Below are 19,193 nucleotides of genomic sequence, written 5' to 3'. Positions count from 1 at the left end.
AAATCAACATTCCCAAATGTCTCACACAACTACTCAATGTGCTGGGTGTAGGCAACCTTGCACAGTAGAATTCACAATTCCACACTGAAACAAGAAACAGCACACTGCAAAATATATTTCTGATTTTTCTCTTTGTATCCCCTAAAGTGTGTTCGTGTTACATAACATATGGAAACAAAAGCATCCTACTTTTAGACTTCAAAAGTTTATTTGTGTGGAAACCTTAAGTATACAAATGTCCTACCAAATCCACAGGGTATGGGCTCTAGAGAAGCTTTTAGCTGCTCAAATTCCCCTCCATAAATCACTTTAGAATTTGTATATAATCTACCCATGCCCTTCTATGAAAGTTAACTTATATTTAGAATACTTATACAATGCAAACAATGCAAAACTATAGCTGTTTTATACTTTTTATGGAACAATGTCAAGAAAAGTAATGTATGTTTGTTTTCAGTGTAGTCTTATTTCTCTCCATGAATATTTTGGACCTGATGTTTGTTGAGTGGAACCCCTGGATACAGGTGGACTGCTTGATATGAACAAAATTGCTACTGTTTTCACTTTTTGTTATAAATAGCAATATGACAGTTTTATCAAAGTATATTTTTCTTTATAGAACAATATGATTGTTGAAAATTGTTCAATAGGTGTTCCAAGCGGTCTTCAAGTTGCAGACTTGCTCACTGGGCAGTTTCCCCTTCATGTATCTGACACAACACTTTTGCTAGTGAGTTTCATTCTGCTCATCCCTGATCTCCACTGTCCACTGCTGAAACTAGCAGGAAGAAAATAGGATCAGTTTAATCTGTCCCTTTATTGCCTACTACAGTCTGCAGGTTTATCTCAGCTTCTTGCAGGGAGCACAGTTAAAACCCAGAGAAGACAGGAGAAAGCAGCACAGTGTCTTACAATTTCATAAGAATTTAAAAATAAATTGAAAGCTTCAGTGATCTGGATTAAATGCTCTTGAAAATTAAGGATTTTTAAAGCTTCTAATACCCCAGTGTTTTAGAGCACTACCAGGACCAAGAAACCAGTAAGAGCACATCTTCCCCACAGCCAGTAGTGTGTGATCTATAATTCAGTTTAGAAATTGAGCACTTGCAGTTTCTAGAACATGCCAGTACATTCTTGGAGAACAATAGGGATGGCAGAAGGCTTCTGAACAGAAATGATAACAAAAGAAGTAAAGCAGAGGTGCTGGCAGGGCTGGAGGGACCTGCCTGCTTGGTGCCCTCATCACTCCAGCCTCTCTCTGGACTGCCCTGCTGACAGTGTTATCAGTGGTCATCCCTTATTCACCCGAGAAAAATGGGCTCCAGAGTTTGACCTTCCTAAGTGGTACTTAGGAAGCCAGGCTCTTCTGCCTGGTGTCCACTTAGCACATCCAGGGGCATCACAGCCAACTTCAGACAGAAAAACGCACTCCATTTTCTTCTCAGAGAACAAATTAGGAAATCTAATGATGCCTCATAAACAAACACAACTTAAACCTAGCTTTACTCATCAAACAGGGATAGCACTATGTTGTCTCCTTGTGTGGAGTTGATTTCTTCCTGTGTCTGCCATCTGCTGGTCTCTAAAGCACTCCAGACAAACTAAAGAATTCACACTTGGTTTTTTTTTTATAATAATTGAATAGTTTTACAAGATTTCTGTAGAGGATTTAATGTGACTTAGATATGAACATCTCCAGTAATGTATTAACATTGAAAATCTCATCACAGATATGAAATATAAATCTTTCAGATATGACTACGAATAAATAAAAGGTTTTATGTTGCAAATATTGCCACAGATATTAGGGCTCACAAATAAAGAGAACACTTTTTTCATATTAACAACACATTTTGAATTGGTTTTCATTGTGGACAAAATTACTAGCAGACATGTTGAGGCTCTAAATTGTGGAAGGCATTTGTAGTTCAAAAATATTCCAAAGCGGGTGGGGGGGTGGAAGTAAGGGAAGATGGTTAGGGAGAGGGGAGAGGGCGAGAATTGGGGATGGCTTGGGGGAATGGGAGGGGTGAGGGAGAAAGGATGGTTATGGGAGCAGGGAAGTTTATATCGCAACTAAGAGAGCCATTCTAGGGTTTGCAAGAGACTTGATTCTGGAGGGGTTCCCAGTAAAAATTAAATAAAAAATAAATAAATAAATAAATAAATAAATAAATAAATAAATAAATAGAAAAATGAAAAAAAAGAAAAAGAAAACGCTTTACTGAGTCAGGTAAGCCAGACCCAAAAAGAGGAATAAGGTATGTATTCACTCATAAGTGGATTCTAGCCATAATTAAAGGTCTTTGAGCCTATTATTGGTGATCCTAGAGAAGCTAAATAAGAAGGTGAACCTGAAGAAAATGCAGGTAGTTTTCCTCCTGGAGATTGGAAATAGACAAGAGTTCCAGGTAACCACGGGTGCATGGGGGGGTGGGAGGGTAGTTGGAAGGGGAGAGGGTTAGAGAGAAGGGAGCAGGGGAGGAATGGGAAATGCTCGGGGGACTGGGATGGGGGGGAGGGAGAAAGGATAGATATGGGTTCAGGGAAGAATATATCTCAACTATGGAAGTCAGTTTAGGGTTTACTAGAGACTTGACTGTAAATGGGATCCCAGGTCCAAGGAGAGATCCCCAGATTGTTCTCTGGACAGAGGAGAGGGTGCCTGAACTGGCCTTGGCCCATAACCATACTGATGAATATTTTGCTTATCACCATAGATCCTTCATCTGGCAATAGATGGAGATAGAGACGGGGACCCACGTTGGAACACTGGACTTAACTCCCTAGGTCCAAGCTAGAAGCAGAAGGAAGAAGAACGTGAGCAGGGAGGGCAAGATCAGAGGGAACCTTCATCCGGCGATGGATGGCGATGCAGACGGAGACCCACATTGGAGCACCGGACTGAGCCCCCCAAGGTCCAAAGGAGGAGCAGAAGGAGGAAGAACATGAAAAAGGAAATCAGAATCGCAAGGGGAGCGATCACCCACTGATACAAGGCGACTGATCTAATGAGAGTTCACCAAGGCCAGTTGACTGAGACTGAAGGAGCGCTTGATCCAACCAGATTCTCTGGAGGAGGCTGAATTCCCTGAATGTGGCTGACCCGAAGTCTTTCTAAAAAGCCATTGACAATGACTCTGGGACTTGTTTCCTCTGCGTATTCTGGATTTTTGGGGATCCAATCTGTTTGGATACTCACCTTCCTGGACCTGGAGGGAGCGGGGAGGAACTTGAACTACCCACAGGGCAGGAAACCCGGACTGCTCTTAGGGATGGAGAGGGAAGAGGAGAGGGAGTGGGGGGAGTGGGAGGGTGTTGGGAGGAGGGGCGAAAATGGAAACTTTTATATTTTAATAAACTTTAAAAAAAATATTCCAAAGCTCAGCTGCACCAGTTTTGAATCTGTTGGAGAAATTAAGAACTAAAACACATTTTTTATATTTTTAAATAAAAGCTCCAAACATTACCACCAAAAGTTGCTGAATATTTATACAAAACAAAATATTTTCAACAAGGACTATCTAATTTCTTGCAGAATTTTGAGGCAACTATCATTATTGTATTGTGGCCTCTAGACCTGGGATTGGCATGTAACTTGAATGGTAGGATTTTTTTAACCCATTGCTTTAAAATAAAAAAAAAGAGGTAGAGATGAGCATCTTATACATAACCTTTCATTCATTTGTTAATTCACAGATACTTATTCAGTAGTTCCAAAGACTAGACATTGGTGCTTGGATATTCATTGCATTCTTGTACAGGTTATCTTTTATAAACTTCAGGAGTGGGTAGCAGTGGTAGGCTTCTTCTTTACAAAGGGAAGAATAAAGGTGCTTCTCATATGTAGGGTGTGTTGATCAGTGTGGTAGATATTGTCATTCACTGTCACTCTTACTCTGAATATGGCTCTACCACAATTCCCTGTAGAGTCTAGAGATTGGTGTAGGGGGCCTAAAGACAGCCTCAGAAAAGTGAAGGGGACAATTGTCATCAAATAATGCAGTGTGTGACTACCAGGTCTTAGAGAGTCAGCTGTCCCTTCAGGAGTAGATGGATGCTCATAACATGCAGATGCTTAGGCACCAGCCACTCATACGTAGAAGCCTGAAATAAATCATGATGCATAAGAGTTTCACTCACCTCCCACTGCAGCTCTGCGACCTTCACGGCTTGGCTCCAGCTCCTCCTGCCTCCTTCCTCCTAAGACTCTCTGCTCCTCCCTGCACACTTCTGCCAAGGCACTGGAAAGATTCTCCAGACTTCCCATTGGCTCAGCTCCCAGTGGAAAGGCTGGCAATAAGAGCCCAACAGCAGCGACAGCAAAGAATGAAGTCCCTCCTCCTTTCCAGATTGCACTCAGAGGGAATCACGTTCATGGAAGGGGTCCTAAGGAAAGGCTCCTTATGGGCTTCCCTGTCCTGCCACACAGGAAGTTTACCTCAGTTAGGATGTCACATAACTTCTCCTTCAACTGATCCTGGGAAGTAAACCCAGCAAACCAAAGAAGCAAAAGCTTCTAAAGGCTGTCCTTAATACACACCCAAGACATATGCAGTAGAGCATGGGAAAGGCTACAAGTTCAACCAGCAATGAGAGCCAGAAGAACAGAATCCAGGAGGAGACAATTTGAGACAATCTGGTACTCTGGCCAGGATTAAGACTGGGTGAGTGGGTTTTCTCCATTTCCAGGGTAGTCATTAGCTCAAGTTCATATAATAGTCCTGAAATATTAAGTGGCTCATGTCCCTGAAAGCAGGATGAGCTTGCAACACCAGGATGACTTCTGTCACTAGTAGTAACAAATGTGCAGTTCAGAAGAAAGATCAGTATCTTACACTCAGCAGAGACCATATGTTCTTAGCTAAAAATCAGTGAATATTACCTAGGAATGCTTTTGGTCACAGAACATGAGCTGTGGTGTGGCACCAAAACCTTTGGAAACAAATCTATGTTCAAATTCCACCCCCTCACCTTGAATTCATGTGCCATTGGGAAAGTTATGTTATGGCTTAATATCTTGCTTTACATGTTTGAAAATGTGGGGAATTTTAGTAACTTTGTGGCTGAGGTGATTATAATTAATATGTAAAGTGATTCATATACACTAAGTACTTAATGAATGTAGCTATTACTGTAATAATAGGTTGAGACAGTCTCGGAAACTCCACAATATGTATATACTCCACCTATAATATCCCTTTATCTATAATACACTGCTGTGTGGTTATTTCAAGTCTCACAATTTCCATTATATTCCCTATTACCATAAGATAACACTAATTTGTTTATTTACTTAAATATTTGATTTTAGAGGTATCTGGTGTGTGCATATGTGTCTCTGTGTGTTATTTGTCTGTAGGTACATGTGTGTGCTGGTACCCATAGAAGCCAGAAGAGACGGTCAGATCCTTTGGATCTTGAGTAACAGGAAGTTGTAGACTGCTTAAATTGGTGTTAAGAACTGAAATTAGGTCATCTGCAAGAGCAGAATGGTGATTTGAATGAAAATGACCACCCCAAAAAAGTGGCACTACTAAGAGGTAATGGCCTTGTTGGAGGAAGTGTGGCCTTGTTGGAGGAAGTGTGTAACTGCGCCAGTGGGCTTTGAGGTCTCATATATGCTCAGGATAGCACCCAGTGTCTCAATCACTTCCTGTTGCCTTTTGATCAAGATGTAGCCACCACCACGTCTGCCTGCACACCTTCATGCTCCCTGCCGTGATGATAATAGACTAAACTGTAAGCCACCCCCTCAATGAAATGTTTGCCTTTATAGGAGCTGCTGTGGCCATGGTGCCTCTTCACAGCAATAAAAAACCTAAGACAGAAGTTGGTACCAAGGACTGGGGTATTGCTGTAATATCCTGACCCTGCTTTTGTTTGATGGAATATGGACCTTGGACTGTGGGTTTGAAAAGCAGTTGAACACTTTAAGTGCTGCTTAATGTGCCATCCTATTAGGAACTTGGAGACAATGATGTTGAGTGTGATTTGATGAACAGTGGCTGCCTGGATCAAGAGGTTCCAGAGGAGAAGAATATTAATATGTGGTCTACAAATAGTTATTGTAATATTTTGGTGAAGAATGTGACTACTTTTTGCCACTGTCTGAAAAGTCTGCCTGAGACGAAAGTGAAAAGATTTTGAGTAATTCCACTGGCAGAGCCAAACAACCTAGCATTGACTCTGTTGTATGGTTATTACTGTTCTCTCTTATATAGATTTATTTTGTTTGTTTTGTTTTTTTCGAGATAGGGTTTGACTGTGTAATTGCCAACTGTTCTAGAACTCACTTTGTAGACAAGGTTGGTCTTGAACTCAAAGAGAACCACCTGACTGCCTCCTTGAGTGCTTGGATTAAAGGCAAACATCACCACTGCCTGACTTTATGTAGATTTAAAATGAGAAAGGGCAAGTTGAGCAAGGAAAAATATTTGAGGAGAAAATGAGCCCCAGAGGAGGGAGGGGGGAGGAACTTAAACTTCCCACAGGGCAGGAAACACTGACTGCTCTTAGGGCTGGAGAAGGAGGAGGAGAGGGAGTGGGGGGAATGGGAGGGTTTTGGGAGGAGGGGCGGAAGTGGAAACTTTTATAAATTAATGAAAGAAAATAACAAAAAAAAAGAAGAAGAAAATGAGCACCAGAAAGTGCTAAGTACTATGGAGCTAAGTACTATGTTCAAGGAGATAAACAGATTAAGAAATGGAATAAAGGGAGTGGTGACCTCAGGGCAAGAACCCACAGAGCTAAATTTCCATCTTGTAAAAAGGAATGGAAGAAAAGCTAAGAGCCAGGTGTGGCCATGCATGACTTTAATCCCAGCAATCTGAAAGTCGAGGCTGATAGATCTGAGTTTGAGTCTAGCCTGGACTACAGAGCAAGTTTCAGAACAGTCAAGCTTAGACAGTGAAGGACAGAATGCTGGTAAAGATGTAAAATTCATTCAAAATATTTATATAAAAATTTATAAAATTAATTCAAAAATATTTGAATGAGATATTCATGTTTCAACCCCAGAAAGCAGAACCTGGCAGATTCAGCTATGCGGTTCTGGCTTTAGAGTTAAGGATACAATAAAGGGGTTGTGGAATTTGCCTCAGTGCCTAAGGAAAGCCGCCAAGTCCAGGCATGTGTCAGGGGTGTCCTTGCATAGAGGTTTAGAGAGGCCATTGTATGAAGTTGTGAAGTTGAAGCCTGAATTGCCTTGGAGACCCTAAGATTTTGGAGATGCCAGGGCTATGGGATACCTGACCAGGAGAGTTGCCAACAAGGGGTGAAACCAACTCTAAAGAAAGAAGTGCTTTGTAGTCAACAAAGCTGAATGGAGTTGGAGATCTGAAGAACATTTTCACATCAGACATGCAAATTTTCAATTTGCCCAGCTGGTTTTCAGTCTTGCTTTGGTCCAGGATTTTCTTATTATGCTCTCTTTTCTGAATTTTGGAATATTAATGTATATCCTGTGTCATAATATGTTGAAAGTAAGTGACGTGTTTTTTTTAATTTTAATTTTACAGGGAATTACAGTTAAAATATTCCATGAATTTCAGAAGAGACCTTGAACTTTGGACTTAGCACATTGCTGAGATTGTGATAGACAACGGAACTTTTGAAGTTAGACTGAATGAATTTTTGCATTATGATAAAGCTATAAGCCTTTGGGAACTAGTGGGTGGAATGTCCTGGTTTGAAAGAAAATGATCCCCAAAAGGGAATGACACTATGAGGAAATATGGCTTTGTTGGAGTAGGTGTGGCCTTGTTGGAATATGTGCTGCTGTGGAGGTGGACTTTGAGGTTTCATGTATGTTCAAGATACCACCCAGTGTCTCAGTTCACTCTCTGCTGGCTGCCTTCTGATCAAGATATAGAAAGTCAGCATCATGTCTACCTGCACACTTTCATGCTCGTTGCAATGATGATAATGAACCAAACCTCTGTAACTATAAGATGCCACAACAATTATATGATTTCTGTGGTCATGGTGTCTCTTCAGAGCAACAGAAACCCGAACAAATATAAGCAGCAAGTGCTATTGCACATTGAACCATCTCCTCAGTCCCTGATTTCTTTATTTCTTGATAATATGTTTTGATCATGTAATTTACTCAGTTTCCCTGCTTCTTATACATAATTTTATGCTATTCTCCTAAATCACTTCCATGCTATACTACTTAAAGAGCTCTATTGTTTGGAACATATCCTACAAATCCAGTATTTCAGTTACATACGAGGAGTGAATGAGTCCTGATGGTCTATGTCTACACCTGGTAACAAAGTATTGTATATTTCAAAATAGCAAAACTAGAACATTTTGAATGCTTTTACCTCAGAGAAATGATAAGTCTTCAAAGCTGCAGACCTGCTAACTACTTTATTTGATCATTACACAATGTTTATATGTACCTAGGCATGGCATTGTACTCCATAAATACTGAGACTTTCAAAAGACTTAAATAAGATTAAAATTCTCCAAATGAAAACATGCTTTTAAAGATGGAGTCCCACTCTACTCAAGATAGCATTCTAGAAGGAGACATGAGAGAGGCAGTCAGTCAGCTTCCCTAACAGCTAGCCAAAAATCCTTTAACAAATTTTGGCTACACTGAAAAATCAAGATACAAACCGAAGCTATCTAATTAGTATTAATATTTTTTAGTATAATTCTAATAGAGATCTGTAAATGAGGTGAAGCTGCACATAAAGTATTGAATCACAGGGATCCAAGACAAGATTGACAAATACTGTCTGTCAGCCACACCCTCCTCTTCTTCCTGAGACCACGACTGCCATCTACTGATGGAACCGAGAGCTGTTGCTCAATGGTATCTGTACAAAACCTTTGCAGTTCTGCATGTGATCACCTCTTTAATACAATCTTTTTAATTATTTTCTTTATTATTGGAAATAATTAATTCATTTCCCTCTTCCTCTCTTCAAACTACTCCTTATTCTCTTCCAAATACATTGCTGCTTTTTTCATGCATTGTTGTTACATGCATATATACACACACATACAAAGCCTGATAGTCTGTATAATGTCACCTGTATGATGTTTTCACCATTGATTGGTATTGGATAACCCACTGCTGCTCTCTTACCTGAGAAAGATTACTTTGAACACTCTCAGTTTTCCTTAGTTGCCTGTAGTTCTTTGTGTGTTGTTGAAGCCTACTGGGCCTACTATATCCAAATTAGCATGTCCAATGTTTTTATTTTAAATTTCAGATATTTTTCCATTCCTTTCAAATAAAGTCACAGTTTCTAAATAAAGAATTTACACCAGTACACAATGTGGCCTCGGACCACCAAATGCAAGGAAATTTCATTGGAATGTCAACTGACTTCTTCTGTGATCTGGGGCAAGTATTCTTACTGGCTTAAAGAGAAACATTTAAACCTAATAATCTGAAGGACCATAACTGTATAAGATAATGTGCACTCAACCTATGACTCTAGCCTCATTCTTCCCTGGGTAGACAATCCTACTACTCTCCTCGTCCTAAAGACACTATGCTGGATCTTGGCTTCCTCAGCAACTTACAGTCTTGAATTCTTATATCTGCTTTTGGAAGTAGTATATAAATCCAACAGTAGGAAACATGAATTTTAAAGGGACTTTTCTTGACTTGTGAATAGGTTATACAGTTATCAAGTTTATTGTTTCATTTAAGAACTAGGAAAATCAGAGTGGTGGCACACTTATCTAACATGTGTAAGAGTCTAAGATTAATGTCTAGCACCATAAAATTAATAATAACATTAAGAAATCAAACAATAAAACACTGTCTAAACGACACCCTGATTTCACTTCAGGGAGGCAAGGGAGCCTGATAGTAAGATGGCCTAAGATACTTAGGCTTTTGATTCAAAGGGCTTATAGTCAATTCTATCTACCAAAGATGGTCAAGCCAAAGGTTTTCATCCCACATGGTCTTCTAGAGTTCTGTCACCTTCACTTAAAGGTAGAGTGTAACTCCCTCTAGGACTGGATGCTTAGTTGAATATGACCAGACTTGAGACCAGAAAACAAGGTAATGTGGAATGATCAGTGCTCTGTGACTTCCAAGACAGTGTCATAACAGCATCGACTTTTCTAGTTTGTCAGGTAAAAGTCTGGTATGGTGTGAAGAATCCCAGAACAGCTTGTGGGGGATTCCCAGATGGAGAAGCCCCAAGTTTACGCACACAGAACAGTCTTGATTTCTTTGTCCTCACTCTCCAGAACTGACCGCACTTGCAAACCAGAACCACCCACCTAAGTCTTCACAAAAATAAATAAATAAATAAATAAGAAAAATAAAGACATCAATCAAACCACTGGATTAGAAGACACTCTGACATGAAGCAGTAATAGCTGAAATAGAAACTGAGCTAAACTACGATACCTTCTTTTGTGTCTGGGGACAACTGCCCTTAGGACATTTTAATGTGCTGTTGGTTATTTTTTATATTTTAAGGACTCACATTTTTCTTGCTTTCTTTAGTTTCTGAATTACTTACATTAATAACAAGTAAGATGCTAGGTATGCTTGCCTAATGCTACAACTTTCTCACTCACGTTTCTGCCCTATTGCTTGGGGTCTTGTTTCCAAGGTGCTTATCTCTGAAGGCATCTATAGGCAGGATACACAAACAGGACGGCTATCATTCTTTGAGGACTACTGGCTCTTGAGCTAAGAGTACAATTGTTCTCTTTGCCTTCAGCCGTGGCACTGCAGTTCTGTAGTCCGTCCTCCTCCATGAGTCTCTTTTACTGCAACTGTTCAAATAGTGAGGAGATAAAGCTTATCGGAATCCTCCACCTGGCTTGATATTGCTAACCAGCTTTTGTGGTTACAGACTGTCAACTTTCTCGGAGATCATTTAAGCTTCCTATGAATCCTACACCACTTTCAGACTAAGCCCTCTCAGATCCACTCCATTGCAATTCCATCCCAGCCTAGAACACATATACAAAGACGTTTAATGGTATTTCTTCCATCACGGAAACTTGTCTAAGGGTTCAATACAGATATTAGCAGATAACAAGTATCTACTGTTAGTATAGACTGTAAAGAGTGCAATTTGTCTGTCCACTCAGGATAAGCTAAAGGCCCTGCCTGGTAAACCTGAATTCAAAGCCCACATCCAAGGAGTTGAAGAGAATGTTGAACATTTGACTCCAGAGGGATGTGTGACTTCTCCATTGCTTACTGCCATTGGACCAGAGGGTCCCAAGGTTCTTGATAAGCTAAGCAAAAAATTCAACAACAGATGTGGAGACCACAAAATGTCAGATTTGTTGTACGAGGAAAAAATCCATTGTAACAATGCACAGCAGGAAAAGTGGCCAGTAGGGGAGACTTGGGGTGGCCAGCAGGGGAGATTAGGAGTGGCCAACCGGGGAGATTGGAGGTTGGCACTTTCGTAAGCTTTTATGAACACATATGACACAGTCACGGAAGAATGTAACCTTTTTCCCTCTCAAACTGTGACAGGTCAGATCTTGTTTAAAGTATTTCTTCTGAGATCCTCTTCAGAAGTACACAGGTGGGGTTAAACGTACCATGTCAACCATAGTTCAGCAAAGTCTGGGTCATTTGTGGATGTTCTCCCTTCACTAATTTGCATGTATGATAATTAGAAAAGTCCCCTGACACCATAGTTTCTGATACAGGGAAAATAACTTAACCGAAGTTTCCAGTGTTAACCATGAAGGGTTGTTTTAACCATCAGGAGACATCCCTACATAACTGCCATTTCCTTGGTTACCTCACATGCATGACTTCTTTCTCATTCACTGGATGAGGACTGGATTCAAGAGAAGCCAAAGTATTCAGAGAAGGCTAAGGGCTTGCCCCTAAGAAAAACTAGCCACTGGGTGTTTGTTGGAATGTCTAAGTTTTAGTGAGATAAAATTTCATGGATGTTCATATGGCACCATTTCATTCTGTATCATTTTCATGAGCAAAACAATCTTAGTTGAAATGATAGAATATGGTAGCATGAACAGATGATCAGTCTTCACCTACATCTCTTGCTTTCACCATGAGCAGAGCAATGTCTCTCCACACCAGGTCTTTAGTCCTGTGGGTAGGAGCAGCAGCTTCAGGCCAGAAGGCTTAACCTACAACAGTTTTATATGTGGCACCAACAGATGGCAGTACCCTCATAGACCTACTGACAAACCCACGACCTTGCCCGCTGCTCTGTGGGCACCAAGGCATCAGACCAGATTTAAGACAGAGCCAGCATATGAGAGAGAAGAGTAAATCCCAGAGAGTTTAAGAACGTGGAGGAAGGCATACATGGGATTCTAAAGGACCACCAAGAATCTGTGAGATTCTATCCAGAAATTAACTGGTTTTGCATGAACTGAAAAAATGATGCCATATATAGTCATGAAAACATCTTATCAAAGCAATATTTGCAGATAGATCAGTGACTTGAATCTGGAACCTAGAAATCTTGTCAAATTCTATTCTAATAAATGTCAGCTCAGAGTACTTATTACTCGTTAACAAAGGGACACTGATGATCAAAGATGCTTAAGGAAACAGACGGTGAAAGTCTCTGCATGGTCACTCATGAATATTGTGAGTGACTGATTCATGACATTACTAGACAACTCTATCACTAAATTAAGCTTTAAATACCATGTATCATTGTGACAAACAAATTCATGGACAATGAATTTATATGTATGTGTGCATAACTATGTATGTATATGTAGAATTTGTATGTATATATAATAAATGCATACAAACATAGTAAATAAAAATATGTACAATTTATATATATGCATAAACACAATAAATTACAAAAGACAGTATCTCTGCCTTAAATTATTTTTGGCCCATAAATGGAAGTCCTTACTTCCAAAGCTAGCTATTCAGGGCTCTCTATTAATAACACCCCTTCAGCACCAACATTCCCACAGCTCCCACAGCACCCATACTGTCTAAACTCTCTTTTCTCGATTAATCTACAATCTTATGGCAGAAAGGACTGTGACTTTATGCTATTTACTGTTTCCACAAGTCAATGTGGCAAAATACTCAAGAAATGTTTGTTGAAGAAATGAATCAGAGTGTGAATGAATGATAAATTTTCAAGAATCTTTAGGAGTCATTCACTATAGGCCTGTAAATATGTTCTCAGAAGTGTTTGCTTCCTTGTTGAGAGCGAGCTGCACACTTCACTGATTTCTGCTCTGTCTCATCATGGGAATATGTGTCATATGTGGAAAGGGTAGGACAGTACAGTCCTAAGACAAGAAGTGAAGCAGTACTCTTAGTAACAGCAAACGAGGAATAGGGGTTGTGGGGCATGTGTGGCAGGTCCTTCTGTCTATGTGTTACTTTCATTGGTTAATGAATAAAGAACTGCCTTGAGCCTATGGCAAGGAAGAACAGAACTGGGTGGGAAAAGCAAGGCTGTATATTGAGAGAAAGAAGGGCAAAGTCAGAAAGAAGCCATGGAGTCCTGCTGGAGATAGATGCCGGAACTTTAGCTGGTAAGCTATAGCCGTGTGGTGATACACAGATTAATGGAGATGGGTTAACTTAATATTTGAGAGTTAGCCAATAAGAAACTAGAGCTAATGGGTAAAGCAGTGTTTTAATTAATATGGTTTCCATGTGATTATTTCAGGTCTAAGCTAACCGGGCAGCTGGGAACCAACAAGCAACCTCCTTACTGCAGGAGCAGACTTGGGCTTAGTGAAGTCAGGAAAACTGGAGTTTGCATAAGCTTGTGCTTAGCCTGCTTCCTTCAGGCACTAATGACTAGTTGATATGGTGACCTCAGAGCAAGAAATGGCAGGATTAAGGTAACCACACAACTATTGTCAAAATCATGACATATTTTAAAGTAAAATGGTTTGCTTTCAATCATGAAACCAGGACAGTAATCACACCCATGAGCAAGACAATTAAACTGGGCATGGAGTCACTATTAGCCCAAATGCTTCAAGGACAAACATGGGAAAAGAACGAGAATTCTCAAACACAGGAGTTTTGAGGCAGGTTGTCCCAAGAGCCTCAAATATTGAATTTCTTCCCTTCTTCTGTTCCCTCATGCTCCTCAAAATGTCTGAGGAAAAAAAAAATGTACCAGATTTAGAAGCATCAGGAAAAGCCTGGGCTACTCAGTAAGTACATAGACAAGTCTTTTACTGAACTACTGCCCAAATTATGGGTTAGATTCTCATCCCTTTAAGTTTACAGCAAGCTATCCCGAGGGAGGCTCCTGAGCACAGACTTCATGTGGGAGTGGCCCTTGTAAGCACAATGCCCTTGTCTTTGCCCCACCAAAGTAACATGACTCAGATTCTGGTTTGATCCTATTTACGTAGCATGAGGAAATGCTTTCCTGGCCATTAAAGATATGGGTGGGAATGTTTTAGGGAAACAGCAATTTTTCTGAGTTACTGTGATGTTATGGTTACCAAAGAGATTAACACGCACTGAGGACCCAGCGCTCACACAAAGAGGAAAAGACACTGTGGACTCAAAACTTAAGGAATAAAAACAATGGGATCAAAATAAAATACTGTTCAAGAACAGCTAAGGAAAACAGACTTACTTGAAATCTAGGTCAAGGAAATCTGTCTCCTCTCTTCTTTGTTTCTGTCTTTATTCTGGAGCAACTTTAGGTTTCTGGGAGAAAGTAAGCAAAGGGCGTGGAGCTCCAGCAGAATGTCCCTGCTCCTGCTCACAGACCAGCTAGCTTTAGTTGTGATTCTGTTTTGATCTCCCCAGACTGTTCTGCTGATCCAGCTATCAGTTTGACAGTGCCACATGATCAGATTTACAGTGCCTTTAAATGAGTTCTTCGACTTTGTTTTTCAAAACGTGGCTGTTTGGATCTTTTCCAGCTAGGGGAGAGGGCAATTATCTGTAATCATGCTCAGAGCTTCTCAGGCTGAGGGGCACACACTGTCCATGGAAGAATCTTGTTAAGATCCAGGTCTAGAGTGGGTCAGGAGATTTTATTTCCCCCCTTTTCATTATTGAAAATAGAGTCTTTCCTTATATAATGTGATCTGATTATGGTTCCCCTCTCTCTACTCCTCCCACTTCTCACCATCTTCCCTCCCATCCAGACCCCTCCCCTCTGTCGTTCATTAGGAAAGAACAGGTTTCTAAGGGATAATACTAAAATATAAGATAAAATAAGCACTGCATTGCAGTTGGACAAGACAAACCAATGGAAGGAAAACAGCCCAATAGAAAGCACAGGGCACTCATTTGCACACTCAGGAATCCCATAAAAGCACTAAACTGGAAGTCACATTACACATACACAGAGGACCTGGTGCAGACCTGTGTGGGCCCTGGGCATGCTGCTTCAGCTTCTGTGAGTTCATATGAGCTTTGCTCAAGTTCAGTTTTTGTGTGTGTTCTCTATTCCATCCAACTCTTACACTCTGTACATTCTCTTCCTTGGGGTTTCCTGAGCTCTGGAGGAAGAGATTTGATGGAGACACCCATTTAGGGAAGAGTGCTCCAAGGTCAAAGAGACGAATTTTTAATTTATTCCCTATGTCTTTCACAAAATGCATCTCTATCCCATTCATTTTCCATCCGTGCATATCCACCCTCTGTCCTTGCAACCTTCCTATTCCAAAATTAAAAATAAAATTTATGAGGAAAAAACCCTGGTTCTAAGCCTTAGTAGCTGCAGAGTTGGTCAGCTTGCCAGCTCTCCCTTGTCCTCACCATCAGGGTGAGTTCACATTGCCATGGAGAGTCCAACCCTTGCAGATATGAGCCAGGGGGAGGGCCAGTTTCTCTGTTTTCATGTCCTCGAGGTGGGATCTCCATATCTACACCTCAGGGCCTGCTCTACTATGTTGCCCAGACATGGCATAGTGGCCACTGCCCTGAGTGCTCCCCCTGAAGAGGAACGGGGCCGCTCTCCCACTCTTATAGCCTCAGGGTCAGTTCTTCCATCTATCCCAAGCACTGAAGGGTGGGACAGCAGGGGTATGGCATCTCTCCCTGATCCATGCCACCACATAAAAGATGAGCAATGGGGACAGATCTCCCATGATCTCAATTTCAGGGCTGGCTCACTTGTGCCCCCACCAGCAGGATTGGCTCTATTATGCTGCTCAGGTGAGGTGCAGGGACTGCTGTCCCAAGTGTTAGAGCTGGGGTGGGGGCAGGGGCTATACTCCTGTTCTTATGGCCTCAGGGCCAGCTCTCTCACCTGCCTCAGGCATTGATGTTGGGGGGCTGAAGGGGGCATCATGGGAGAGCTATCCCCATTACTCAGCTGTCATGTGGTACATGTGTGGGTGAGAGATGCCCTAACCCCCTCACCTACCCACCCATCAACACTGAGGCAGGAAGATTTGATCCTGAGACTGTATTCCTAATAACCTCCTAATCCAAATTAATAGTGTTGGATCTACACCAATTTGCGAACTATCATTGTGAATTAATATCTGTCTCCAAATACACTTAATTACTGAACAGACTATTTAAGATTTGAAGCAATCACAGACATGCTATAGTTCAAGCATTACTACCATTCCATGCTGTCCCAGGGGAAGGATTGCCCACTAAGAAATTTTACTTATATAATAGGAGATAAAATTAAGGGTGCTTTTGTGACTAAATCCCATGACCCATATAATTTATTATATAGTTTAACATCATTAAAAGTACAATTTATGTCATCTCTTAGGAAGAGTAAAAATAATTAGCATTCAATTTTCTCAGTACTTGTAATTATGATGGCTATTTTCAAAAATGTTTCAAAAGTAGTATTCATAAAATTTTTAAAGTTGATACACAGATGTCATTTTGTTAGTCAATTGTTAAAACTCCATATGCTGTATAAGAATACAGCTATATATAGGCTAAATTTCATGTGGTTTTAATGATTATTTAATCAAAATATAATCATATCATTCATCCCTCTAACCCTTCCCACATGACCTCTCCACTCTACTTCCTTTCAAATCCGTTGTCACTTAGGCTTCATATGTGTTCTGAGTCCACTTAACGTTGGCTTGTGTATTTTTAGAACTGGTCATTTGGAATCAGATAACAATTAAGGGACTCATCCCCAAGAAAGACTGATTCTCCCTCTCTTTAAGGTCTCTAATCATCTGTAACTTTTTAGAGATGGAATACTATGTGATTTCCTCCATACATGCTGGCATGTCAACTGGTGTTGTCATTGTCCAGGGATTGGTGTTTTCATTAATAAGGTCTTTTTTTATGTTGTTGAGATTGCATGAGTGCACCTTTCCTATTATAGCTAGAAGACATGATCTTTGTAGCAGACTTTTCTGATCACCTTGCTTTTGAAATCTTTTCTCCCTTTCTTTTTGTAATCTCTAGATGTAAGAATTGTATTGCAAACTTAAGCAACTGTTTCAGGGCATCCCCGGTCAGTCATTTATTGCGTGTTGACCATTTGTAGCTTTCTGTCATGGTCTCTACTGCTACAGAAGGTAGTTTAATGAGAGACGAGAGCAACACACTTATCTGATGGTATAGGATATTAAGTATTTTATAATTAAGACTCTAAGATCTGTGGCCTCACTAGCCACAGGTAGTGGCACGTTTACATAACCAGACATGATCTCCCTTCTGCTAAAGAGACTTTAAGTTCACAAATGAGATAGAAGATGTAGAGTTTGTCTTTCTAGGTATGTGTTACCTCACTTTATATATTTTCCAGTTCCATCCACTAACTGGCAAACTTCATGATTTACTTTTTCTTTACAGGGTCTATCTGAACCATGTTTTCATTGCCCATTTGTCAGCGGGAGAACATTTAGGACTTGTCCACTTTCTAGTTATTTTGAATACAATGGCCATGAGCATAAATATGCACATATCTGTGGAGAAAGACATCAGTTCTTTGGGCAAATGCCAAAGAGTTGTATATCTGGGTCACATGATAAATTCATATTTAGCTTTTTCAGAGATTTTTGGGGGGAGATGCAGACCCTCAGACCCTGAACTTTCTATGACTTCTTGCCTGCCAGAGTTAACAACTTGTTTTCCTATGCTTGCAGCTGCTCTGAGCATGGAACCCTCATGAGTTTCTGATAACAAGGAAGTGGTTTCTGGTGGGCTTACAGTGAAAAGTCCTAGAGCTAGGGCTTGGCCAATAGTCAAGGAGAGCACTATATAAGCTGTCTGGAAACATAGGAAAATTGGCATTCTTGCTTCAAGAGTGACCCAAGTCTTTGTGTGTTCTTTAGTCCCCAGTCTCTTGCATGACCACGGTTCCAGGTGGTACAGGCGGCACATATCTCCACACTGATTTCCTGAGTGACTGTACCAGTCTGCAGTTCCACCAACAATAAATGAGGGCTCCTCTTTCCCCACATTCTCACCAGGATTTGTAGTCACTTATTTTGTTGATTTTAAGCATTCTGATTGGGGTGAGGTGAAAACTCAGAGTTTTTTGGAATTTCATTTCCCTGGTTGATAAGGATGACAAGCGCTTTGAGATATTTCCCAGTCTTTTTATTTCTTCTAGTTGAAATTCTCTTTTCAGATCCATAGCCCACTTTTAATTGTGTTTTTGCTTTATTAACTCTTTGGTATTGTATTTCTTTATTCAGATATTAATCAGCTGTCAGATGTATAGCTGGCAAAGATTCTCTCCCATTCTGTGGACTACTCAGCCTGGGTGCTAGGAACTGAACTCATGAACTTTGGAAGAACAGTGAGTGATCTTGGTATTAACTTCTAAGCCATCTCTCCAATCTCAATGATTTTTAATTTTCTGAGTCCACTTGCCTGGGTCTCAGGATGCAGTGATTTATTTAGCCAAACATCAGCCAAGATGCTTTTGTGGTGGTATTGTTAACCTAAGATTAGCATTTGAATCAGCATACTTTGAGAAAAGCTGATTATCTTCCATAGAATGGGTGACATCAAGGAATCAATTGAAGGTCTTAAGGGAAATCAGACTGAAATCCTCTAACACAGGAAATTCTCCCCCCCCCCGCCCCATTCTAAAACTAAAAGCATGAACTACTTCCTCTTCTTCTCTCTCTCTCTCTCTCTCTCTCTCTCTCTCTCTCTCTCTGTGTGTGTGTGTGTGTGTGTGTGTGTGTGTGTGTGTGTGTGTGTGTAGATATATATGTTATGTAAGGTATTATTTTAGGGAGACATAGAGTTTATGTTACCATTAGTTTAGGATTCTCTAGAGCACATCCTAGTGGTTTGTGCA

At 40.5% G+C, this 19,193-nt stretch overlaps 1 protein-coding gene across 2 annotated transcripts in view; it reads right to left on the bottom strand.

Moving 5' to 3' along the window:
- Positions 1-14,709, bottom strand: part of Serpinb7 (serpin family B member 7) — a 64,011-nt gene extending 49,302 nt beyond the window's left edge. The window contains exon 1 of one of the 2 annotated variants that reach the window (XM_085688403.2): positions 14,571-14,709. The gene's annotated coding sequence lies outside the window, so the exon portion shown is untranslated. Of the gene's footprint in view, positions 1-4,143; positions 4,293-14,570 lie in introns of those variants that run through there. The other variant, XM_085688402.2, reaches the window with a different exon arrangement.
- Positions 14,710-19,193: the final 4,484 nt, after the last annotated feature.

Source organism: Myodes glareolus, chromosome 5, assembly GCF_982192425.1.
Source record: "Myodes glareolus chromosome 5, mMyoGla1.1, whole genome shotgun sequence".
NCBI lineage: Eukaryota > Metazoa > Chordata > Mammalia > Rodentia > Cricetidae > Myodes > Myodes glareolus.
Note: the sequence above shows the minus strand (reverse complement) of the source record. Positions and strands in the feature narration are given on the sequence as shown.